The sequence below is a fragment of the Meleagris gallopavo genome, chromosome 4 (assembly GCF_000146605.3).
Source record: "Meleagris gallopavo isolate NT-WF06-2002-E0010 breed Aviagen turkey brand Nicholas breeding stock chromosome 4, Turkey_5.1, whole genome shotgun sequence".
Taxonomy (NCBI): Eukaryota; Metazoa; Chordata; class Aves; order Galliformes; family Phasianidae; genus Meleagris; species Meleagris gallopavo.
The window spans coordinates 10,711,389-10,722,715 of NC_015014.2; the positions used below are offsets into that span (position 1 = coordinate 10,711,389).

Below are 11,327 nucleotides of genomic sequence, written 5' to 3' on the forward strand. Positions count from 1 at the left end.
AGCCACAGGCAAAAACACATGGTGTCAGGAAAAGACGTTGCTTTTGCACAACTCAGATTCTAGGGGCAAAATATGAGTAGCCTGTTAGCTTTTTTAATTCAGGAAGGCTGTGGCTGGGATACTGTTTTTAGTATGGATGTGGCCCTTTGCAATCTGTGTATTTTGTTGGTTAAAAATTTTTTTTGCTACTAAATATAATTTTAAGATGCTCCCTAGATCTTAATTACTTCTAACATATCTCCTGCTTATTCCAATGATTGTATTCTATTCTTAGAGGTGTTACTTTGTCAATATCCACTGCTCCTTAAAATTGCTCGCTTACTGCCTACAGTGTGCGTGTAATACCCATCTCTAGTAATTTGCAGATGATCTCTCGGAAATGCTGCCAAAATTCCAAGAAGGCTTTGGGATGGTCCCCTTTACTTGCTGGATATAGTGTTCTGTGGTGTACCATTTCATAAATGCCTGCCATGTTTTTTCAATTGTGCACCTGCTGTGGCAAGAAACCAGCAGTGGAACCACAGCTGTCTTCATGAGAGAGCAGACTGAACCAGCCAAGCAGAGATCCAGAAGCAAGAGTTCCAATCACTGTATTTTGGAGGTGCCAGGTCTTAGCTTTCAGCTCTCGAACACTGAACTGCAGCGTGCCATGGATCTCATGCCAGAAATAAGGTTGCCTGTCATAGTACAGACATGTCTTTCATGTTTGAAATTATGTCGAAGGAAGAACTGGAGATAAGACAGATGTTGGCAGTGGGAGAGAGGAGAAGGGAATTTCTGCATTCATTAGTCATGCTGTTGAAGAAAGAAGAAAGATTTTATCACATCTATCCTGCTGAAAGCAGAGCTCTGGGTTCACAAGACATGCTGCTAACAGTGTGCATCTGTGTCTACTCTCTTAGGTGCTAATGCCAGAAAGCTGATCCCATTTTCGTTACAACAAAGAGGAGGAAGGTTCTGTTTTTGTTTGCCGTATGTATGGCCATGGAGGTATGGCCGATAAATGAGAATGAAGCTATTTTTTTGTCCCAATCTTTGAGTAAACTTGACTAGAAGGGAACATAGCTCTAATTAAACAGAAATAGGAGGAAGATATGTAAGGCACAGTGTGCTGGTCCAGTTGATGAAAGAGCTGACGTTCTCCTGGCTGCCCATTGCTTGGTAGATGTGTACCTGGTAATTGAAGTACTTAACGTGAATGAAATAAAGAGTAACGATGCAAATAGAATTACAGCACTCCTACTATGGCAAACCCTTTAATGGCAAATGTTTGAATTATTTAATAATAGCTCTTCTTTTTCTGGTAAGAGGAGCATGGTCTCTTTAAAAACCTTGGCCTCCTTTCCAAAATATTGTTGCTGAACCATGCCCCACCCCCACATAAGCAACACCTGCGTACCTGCAGGGTACTTTCTTCTTGATAGCTTGTATACCTTGATAATATACGTTGGTGGAGTGGTCTCAATTACTGCAGTGTTGCCATCCATGCATTGCTCTAACATTTACCAGATTCCCACTGATGTAATAACTTGCTCTGCTCTTAAGAGTCTTTTTGCTGCATTTGCGATCTTGGTAACCACTGTGTTGATGAGCTTTAAAAGGAAAAGAGACTCCGCCTCAGCCAGGAATGTATGCAAGGAATAGCAGATCCTAGCAAGAAAAGCTAGGAGAGCTTTTGTGCTGTGGGAGCTGCGTGCAACAGCCTTCTCAGCCAACTGTTGCTGTTTCAGAGTGGTTTTGCAGCGCTGACTGACTGCCTAGGACACATGTTAAGCTGGGTCAGGGGTCTGTGCCGTTGCTCTGAATGTGGAGAAATGCATAACGTGGAGCAGACCCTCTGTGTGCTGAGGACATCTGATGGATTTTAAGGAGGAATGAGGCATCTGGGAATGATATAATATTCAAGGCTTCCAGAACTCTTTCTTCGCTGGGCTGCATATGCTGTGCATCCTCCTAAGAAGGAATAGCTAACTTGCAGAACCACTGCAGAGGGTAATGTTCATTGTCTCTTGACATGTGTGTTACTGAAGTTACAAGAGGGACTAGAGTGGTTTTCTAACCACTTGGTTAGAAAATTGAGCCAGTTCTCTAACAAACCAGAGGCCACTTTAAGCCATTTCTCTTTCTCCCTGGTAGTGTAGAAGGGCTGTGACTTGAGCATTAGCACTGCTCTGTGCTGAGGCTGAGGGTTGTCTGCTTCTGGTAAGACTCAGCAGAATGGAACAGGTGTCCTCTAATGGATCCTCCGACACTAAACATGCAAGCAGTATATTGACAGATTAAGGCCACATTTCTCCTGTTCAGTGGATGAACGGGGAGCTTAAAGCCATCACATTTTCACCCTTTTAAAATAGAAATGGAGCGAATTAGGTGCTCTTTAACGATGTTGAAAAAGAATGATTGAGGTATTCATCATACAGGAAGGAGGGAAAGAGAGAACAATGTTAGGGGAGAGACCAAAGAGGCAAATACACAGAGGAAAAAATAATCACAGTGCAGAACAGTACGGGCTGCAGAAGGAGGCAGGGCAGAAAAATGCAAGGCTTGCTGGGTTAGGCCAGCAGGAGGTAGAGGGCTGGCAGAGAAACGGCAAAGGCATGTGCCTGCCCACCAGAAGGAGCTGCGCAAATATCAGCTGGGGAGGAGCTGCTCTTACCATGTTTTACAGGATCAAAGAGCAAGTGGAGTGTTTCTTTGTATGATGTGTATTTGTATAGTGTGTAATGCAGTGCTTTGGTTCTGATTACTAATAAAAGATAGCACAGGCACAATTAAAAAGCATCCCATACAGACCCAAGTAAAAAAGATGAGACAAGGCTTGGCAAACCAGTATCTGACCTAGTCTGTCGCTCCTTATTTTGTTCCTATTTATTCATCATAGAGCTAATTAGTAGTATATTACAGGACTGAGGTCATTAAGACTTAGGCTTCTTTGCATCTTCTCCAGCTAATTTTAAAACTAACTGAAGTGTTTTGGTAGACAAAGCTGCTGTATTCCAACCTCCACCCCCCCACCCCCCCCTTGCCTTTTGTTTTGGCATTTGCACATGGTCACTGCCTTTAGTAGGGCTTCCTTTCAATATATTGCAATGGCTGGAGACTTCCCAGAGTGGATGTGCTTCTTTCTCTTGTACTGCTGTCCTGGAGCAGGTGGGAAAAGCATGCAGGTTCTGCCCCATGCACCTCAAATCAAAAGGATCTCACTTGGTGTGTGCAGACTGGGAATTGAGCTACACTGCAGGTAACTTCAAGGATGACAGACAGCAGTGGAAAATCAAATCAGCTTTAGAGAGAGAAACACACAGCATTTAGCTGGGTCTGCACTGATAACAAGCATTTTCAATCACTAGATCATGAAAACTGCACCATGCAGGGATAATTGTCTCTTATAAATGGCACTGTAGTAACTAGGAGGCCAGTGATCTGTATTTAACATGATTATATACCACAAATCAAAGATAAGGCAGGCACTGCTCCTCTGATTCACTTTTGTTGAAGCTGAAAGAATGGGATGTAAAACAAAAATCAAAAGAAAGCAAGTATAAAAAATGCGAATGCTTTTCAGCCTAAAAATTCCAGAAATTAATTATTTTATAATCTGGTACAGCCAAACAATATGAAGAACAGAATGTCTGTAAATTCACTTTGGCCTTAGCAACCCCTCTGTGGGCAGTGTTATGCTGTGTTGGAGTTAGGAGACCTGACTGCTTGGAATCCCCTGGGCATTTTTCTGTTGAGCTATTGGTGCTATTTGGTGCCCTGGCTAAACTTCAGGCTGGTTAATTACGCTCTGAATAGTTAGTTCCCCAGGAAGCATAGTTGTCACTATCTTTAATGAGTTTGAGAGAAAAATTAGTATGCTGTGTTAGAGCATGACAGTTATATGTAAAATTCTGTATGTATATTGTGTTTTGCAGGCAAAGAAAACGATTGGAACCGAAGGGATTCAAACCAACATAAAGATGAACACACATTGGATCAGAATCTGGGGAAATGAGTTGAGGTAACAGTTGACTGCTTAGTGGTGTGAATGAATAGAAATGTGAGTGTAAAGGGAAGAGAATGTATGTGTAGAAGAATGTTATGTCATATGTCATCTGCTCTATTTTTGTATATGTCTTTCGAGAAAATTCTCATGATGTTTTGAGTCTTAAACCAACTTACATTTCTGGCTTTTGGTGCCCTAGTACTGAAAAACTTTAAAATAGCATTTTGAAAAAAGAAGGCTGGCAGGTTATACCAGGATCAAAGAAACCAAACCATCTTCCTTTCTCTATTACATTGCCTCTGAAAATGCCATGCCCTCAAGCAAAACCAAGGATGATTTTTTTTAATTAATCACAAGGCATGACTGTAATTTTATTTCTCATCTGAGAAATGAGAAATCTGCTCCCAGCAGCACAGTGACTCTCAAATATGACCAACCAGGACTAGATTGGGGTATCAGGCATCTGGGAAGTTAGCTGAGAATTGAAACAGTGCATTAGCAGTTGTCATCAGAATCCTATGTCAGAATGCTAAACTGTTTCTTAAGCTGTGTTTTCCCTGGAGTGTATCTTATCTGTGCACTGACATGCTGACCGAGTTTGACATATTCTGTTCAAGATTTGATGAGATCACAGTGCAAGACTATCTAACTGCAGGCCATAAATTGTTGCACTCCTCCATCTGGTTACTCTCTGACAGGCATATGCTTTGCTTAATCGGGGTGATATACTCTCTATCGTTGCCATAGATCTTGCCATACCATCTTCTAGGTGCTGAAAACCTTAGGAGCATGAACAACTGAACTGTAGGGGTACCACATACTGTGCGACAGTACTTTGCAGAAACTAGACCAGCTGTGCATTGGCTGAGGCCGATTTCTGATTGCAGGTTTACAGTTAGAATAAGGCAACATGGCTATCTCTTGCTATTTGCAGTTACTGGGGGGGACTTCCTTGTGATTATGTCCATATTGAAAGTTCGATCCTTGTCTGTAAAAGTAATACTTTACTGCACTCGGATAAAATGCTTCATACTGAAATCTAATTGTCTGAAGAAGCACGTGGGTACCTTAGTCTCACTGACTGTGGTTCTTAGAATACTGATTTCTGTATGGAAAGCCGTGTGGTCTTTTCTCTGACATCAGCAGAATGTCTGGATATACTCGGCATGGTTCAGTCCTTAGGGCTATTGAGGACTGCTCCAAAGATAACGCTTCCTATTTCATGATGTTGGTCCATGGCATTAGAGGCAGTAGAGGTTCAACTTTCCTCCCAGTATCCCTTTTACATGTTGTTGCCATGTGACAGACAGCAACAGGGGCAGTCTGACAAATGATGTCTGCCATAAAAATGCATGTAAAGCAAGGACTTGTCGCTGAATTCTTCCATGCAGAAAAACTGGCATCCATTGACATTCATCAGCGCTTGCTGAATGTTTACGGAGAATGAACAAAGGATGTCAGCACAGTGAAGCAGTGGGTAGTGCATTTCAGCAGTGGTGACAGCAGTGTGTAAGACAAACCATGTTCCAGGTGGCCATGCTTGTTTTCAGAAGCATGGTGTGCAGACTGTTGTTCATTGCTGACAAAAATGCACAGCTCATGGTGGTGACATGTTGAAACATTGTGTTTTGTAGCTGAGAATTTGCTCTATTGAGCAGTGTAAGCATGTCCTTTGTATCTGTTGTAGTTTCCATGAAATAAATAGGAGGCATTATTTTCGGAGCAACCTACATATCTAACTTGTGGGTATGATCATCGTTTGTCATTCACGTTGCCTATACTGAGACTGCATTGATTTTATGTATTCAGAACTTCATCAAATATTAATTATCCTAGGTGTATGCTTCAGGCGGAATACATGTAGAAAATGTCAGTGCAAATGTTTAAGTATTTCTGAAAACAAGACAAAGGAATGAACAAATTGACTTGCCAGGGCTGAAAACATTAGAGAACTTTTTTTTTTTTTCTGAGAGGTTGTCTTAATCCTGTCCACTTGGGAAAATATATCAATTTGGCAGGGAAAGGAAAGATGATTTTTGTGTCAGGAGATCAACAAGCTGTAAACCAGCCTCATCTTAGTCTCAGTTTTGCAACTAGGTATTGCCAAAACCCTTTCTGTAATGGTTAGCTGCAGCGATGGATCTTTTGGAAAGAACATGTATAAACAGCCAAGGATTGGTGTCAGCACGTCTCAGCTGAGTACTTAAGAGTACATCAACAACAATGATCCTGGTAGGTCCTAACTTTCAAGAGCCTAGTTGAGCGGTTTTTGGCTAATAATAAGGATTTATAGATGAGATTTGTGCAATAATGTATGAAATGTAGAGGGGGTTGCTTTTAAATCTACTCAATTTGTTTGTTTGTCAAAAAATTGGCTATTTTTGGTCTATCAAGGAAAGGAGGAGTTTAGAATTTACCTCAACGTCCTTGTCATGTGGGCAACATTTTCTAACACTCTGCATAACTGCCAGGACAATCTGAGCCTACGATGCCTTGGGATGACAAATTGATTACTAATTTACTTACTCTCCAGAGCTTAGTTACTTCCATACCTCACGTAAATGAAAACTCCAGAACTGGAGAGTACACGGAAGAATAAGGCATGGGAATGCATGTGCTCAGCTGTATCAGCTTCTTTATTGAACCACCTCGTTCAATTCCTTGGTCCTATCGCTCTTTATTCACCAGGGAGCCCAGTTTACCTTAGCTCTTCAACCCCATGCGTGCTGTTGTACTCAAAATGAAAGAGTTTTTCCTTGCTTAAAAAGAAGTTCACTGCATCTATTACAGTTTCATAAGCTCTTAAACTGGCTGAAGCCATTCACCCTTTTTCCCCACCATACTCCTGCTCCTGCACAGGGTCAGCACAAGGATTTGGACAACCACACAGTGAACCGTATCAGGGAACTGATTCAAATTAAAAAAGAACTTGGCCCCTGAAACATTTGTTTTTCCCAGCCACGCCAGTTCCCTAGGCCTGTTCTTTTTGCAGCTGCACCAGCAATTGTGCCAGCACAAAGGAGGTGGGTGACACAGGGTTAGGGATGAGCAGCTCTTGTGGAGGAGAAAGGGTGGGACTGTTCAACTGCTGACTTGTGCAGCCAAAAGTGATGCTGGCAGTGCGAATTAGAATTTCCCTGGTTCAGAAAAAAATGATAGGAAGGCTTTGAATTCCTCAAGATTTATACTAAGTACTGTTTATATGGGGAATAAAAATGGGGCATGAGAGCTTTTTCTTTTGTGTTTTTAATCAGTTATGATGTTCTTAGTCTGGAATGAGCTCATTATTTCGGGTATAAAGGAGATAGATCTCTGTATCCAGTTACCATGATCTGCTGAGCCAGTCTCATTTCAAGGTCCCTTTAGTTCACAGGCAGTAGTGTAACAAGCTATGACACACAGCTGCTCCTGCAGCACCAGGTTTTAGTGTACTGGTTTAGTGTACGGTGTAAAAAAGTGACCAAGAAGTGAGAGCCCAGAACTGCCAAGCCACCTCTGATTTCTTCTCTGGTAGGGTTATTAGCTTTAATTTTGTATCCGCCACCTGCCTGAATAAATCTTAATGTATCATTCTGTGGTGTTCTTTTACAACAAGATGTAACTGGGACAAGGCTGTAAGAACTTGAAAATAGTAATTAAAATAGGAGATAAGATTAGTCTTAGTGGTGTCTTCCAAGAAGCCAATAATAGAGCAAGGTTATTCCAGTTATGTAAATCTTTTTAAGCTGAGTGACTAAAGGGAAATTTAATTTTAAAAGAACCAGCAATGTTTGATTACAAGGGGTCCACTATCTCTTACTAAAATGAAAGCCAGGAGAAAGTGAATCTACTTTCAAAAGCTTCTGAATAGTGCCAAAAAAGATACGAAGGGAAAATTTCACTCCCTAGAAAGTACAGCAGTATTGCAGCATAGTGGGCAGGAGTTCTGTGCTCAGCTGCAGTCAGAGCAGAGTGCAGCCCATTATTCCTCCCCTCTTTTCCAGTGATATAGTATTGCTGGTGCAAAGTCCTTACATTAGAGTCTACAGAGAAAACAACCAATAAAGGAGATAAGGGAGTGCCATGCTTAGCACTTTCTCTCTGCCCAAACCTTGCAGATTCATAACTTTTAATAAGTATCTTGGCAGCTTTAGCCATACACATTAATTTCAGGCAAGTCATGAATTTTGGTCTGAATCCCATCATCTCATGGGTAGAAAAGACGAATGACTTCTCAATCTGATCAAAGACCTTTTTGGCATCTGCAAATTGATTTAAAGCGCAAGTCTTATTTAATGCAACAAAGGACAATACGAGTAATAATCTCGTAAAATTATGAGTTCCACATTTATTTTATATAAATCCCACTTGATTGTGGTAGGCCAGTTTAGGAAGAACTACTAGGTTAGAGTGAAACTGTTCTTCTGCATGAGTGAGTCATGAAACAGGTAGGTCCCAAGTAGGCTTTAGACTGCAGGGACTGGCTCATGAAGAGTTCATTTTAGCAAATGGCTGGACCCACCAAAGACTGTGTATAGAAAAGCCTCACAGTTTCTGTCTTGGATAGATCCTTTATGTTTGTGTGCAACCCACACAGTGCCAGCTTAAAGCTCTTTTCAGAGCAGGAAAAATTGAATCTTGATGCTTGAGGATGAGGTCCGGTCTACTTCTGACACAGTACCTTCTTTTGGCCTCTACTGGGAGATGCAGGAATGACTTCTGTGGGAACGGCACCGGAGCAGTTCCTCCAAGCATTAACTGCTTTGAACAGTCCAAGGTACCACCACTCTCACATCCCCCTTAAAGCACTGGAGAAAGGAACTTATGCTAGTCACACTCAGCCAACCTCGGACAGGCGCTCAGGCTGCTGAGATACTACTCTGATGCTGCTGGGGAGCAGGGGAGGAAGTAGAGCTGCCCCAAAGCCTGCTTTGCCCCAGCTATCCACTGCCAGATGCCAGCAGAGCACTCGGCAGCACAGATGAGAAGGGGAACAGTAGATCTGTGTCCTCTTTAATAGGGGCAGGGCATCAGATGGGCAGGTCAGACATTGCTATCCTTTTGGTGCCCCATTCAATTGTCCTTTGGAGGCCGCAATTCAGCCAGTCCAAGTGCACTGTCACACTTGTGCTGTGCAGACTGAAATGACTTGGCCCAGCTCAAATCCAAGTGCCTTTCTCAGCAATGGAAATCAGCTGCCAGCACTGTATTGCCATGGCTAACCAGATTCCTGAACCTAAATGTGTTTGGAGAAGCATACCGAGCTCTGCACTGTTACGGTGACCTCCTAAAAATACTTCTTACCTTTTCTCACATGCTGTTTTCTGCCAGAGGCATCTTTTCCCAAACCTATTTGTGTGACTGCTGAACAATCTGCATATCCAGTTTTAATAATGCTGTGGTGGGAAGCTTGCTTAGTACCTCACCTATTCAGAGAAGAAGACAAGCTGTGGAGAACAGAGGTTGATGAATGCTGTTTTACTAGACCAGAAAGAAGGAAATTATGAAATCAAGTGTCCTTAAAAAAAAAAAACATTGTTCTTCCTGACAGAACTGCCTCTCCTTTCAGAAAATGCTGTTTGTATTTTCCCACGCTAGGGCAACGCTGTAATGGCCAAAAAGAAAATGACTCCAGTGATTTTAATGCAAATAATAAGTTGTGTGTTTGATACAATTTAATTGTCCGTGAATTTCTAGTTTTTTGGCAGAATCCATGTGAAGTAGAGGTAAAACAAAGTAAATGCGTTTAGTGATAAACCTTCTCCCAAAGGCACCTGCTATCCCTGGAATTTCTGTGGGTAAACCTTGTAAAACATAGGCTGTCTGGCTGAGATTAACGGGAAATAGTAAATCATAACCTGCACATCAACTCTAAGTGTAGAGGATGATTGAAAGGCAGTAGTAGTGATAGCAGTTTTTGTCACAGTATTGCTAAAATATTTGTTACATGGTGTAAGTGAATAGAAATATGCAGTGTAATTGAGCATCCGTTGGCATTATGCCTTCCGTTATGCTGTTTCTGAGGGAAGGATTTTAGAAGTGATTAGGCAGTGCGTGGTGAGATTTTAAGAAGTATATAGGAGATGAATGTTTCCTTTGAAAATGTTAATAGAAGTTCATCCACGTAAGTATCCCAATTCCATTAAAATTCAGGCTCAGGGCCTTATGACTGATGGTGTCATCAATCAGACTGATGTAAAGATTGGCTACAGGACGGACGGCTCATTCTGTTTCCCTTTATAGTAAAAGCACATATTAATGTGATCCTCCCCAAGCCTCAATCTAAGTAGAAAATAATTAAATTCGCTTATGCCAAAGCAAACCAACCAGTCAAGCCTAACGACAGCGAAAGAGGTAAAAATGTGGTTCTAACAAGACACCTGACAAACTGCAGTGCTGCCCTAATTATTGTCTTGTCATATCTGTTTAGTGTGAATCATGCACTGAATAGATGCTGAAGCAGTGAGATGCTATGAGCCTGCTGCCTGTCCCAGCCCTGCGAGGCAGCCTGCTGAGCAGCCCAGGCTCTGGACGCATGTCAGGCCTTTTCCATGCGTTTCTCCATGTGGATCACTGAGATGCTGCCAAGCTCTTGGGGCAGGCATTGAAGTCTTGTTGTGTTAACACCATCCGTAGAATCTGCTGGCATGTGTACAGTGATGTAATGATGTAGGTGCGGGTGCATCATCATCTTTTCCTGTTTTCCACTCGTTGCTTCCTATCTCCTCACAGGGATGTTGGCTGGGTGAAAGCCAAGGTGTTTGCTACAAAGATGAGCTTCCGTTCGGTCATCTGTGCTACATTCAGCCGAGCGGCGCGCAGGTCCTGCCGGCGCAGGAGGTAGCAGCGTTTGTCTGTCTTCGGGGGAGCTCCGAACCTTCGGCTGGACGCGCCTCACAGCGACTGAGAGTGCGGACCGAGAGTGCGCGGTCATTTCAGGGGTAAGATCTCCGTTTACGTGAGCGCAAGCTTTCCCAGCTTTACTTTCGTACACGAGGAGTAAGTCTGTAAGCGAAGGAAGGGTAGCGCAGAACGCCATTCTGTCAGCGCGCTGCCGATCGTTCACCGCGAGCGCTCGGCGTGCCCCTCGCTGCCCGCGGAGCGAAGGCGGCGGAGGCCGAGCCCCGGGCGGGGATAAAAGCAGCGAGTGCGCCGCGGCGCTCTGGGCCGGGGCTGGGCGTGCGCAGCGCTCCTAGCGGGGCCCGAGCCCTGCTCAGCGGGGGCGGTAATTTGGAGAGGATCCCTTGCCCGGCCGGTGCGTGCGCGCTCGTGTGTGTGTGTGTCTCTGTATGTGTGTGTGTCCGTGCGTGTGTCCGTGCGCGTTGGCAGCGGTAAGTGGAGGCTGGGCGGCTCCGACTGC

At 43.3% G+C, this 11,327-nt stretch overlaps 1 protein-coding gene across 3 annotated transcripts in view; it reads left to right on the plus strand.

Moving 5' to 3' along the window:
• SMAD1 (SMAD family member 1) overlaps nt 1–11,327 on the plus strand; it is a 103,384-nt gene that overhangs the window by 45,168 nt on the left and 46,889 nt on the right. For 2 of the 3 annotated variants that reach the window (XM_010709530.3, XM_010709531.3), the window contains 2 exons: nt 3,918–4,003; nt 10,700–10,908. The gene's annotated coding sequence lies outside the window, so the exon portion shown is untranslated. Of the gene's footprint in view, nt 1–3,917; nt 4,004–10,699; nt 10,909–11,143; nt 11,223–11,327 lie in introns of those variants that run through there. The other variant, XM_010709532.3, reaches the window with a different exon arrangement.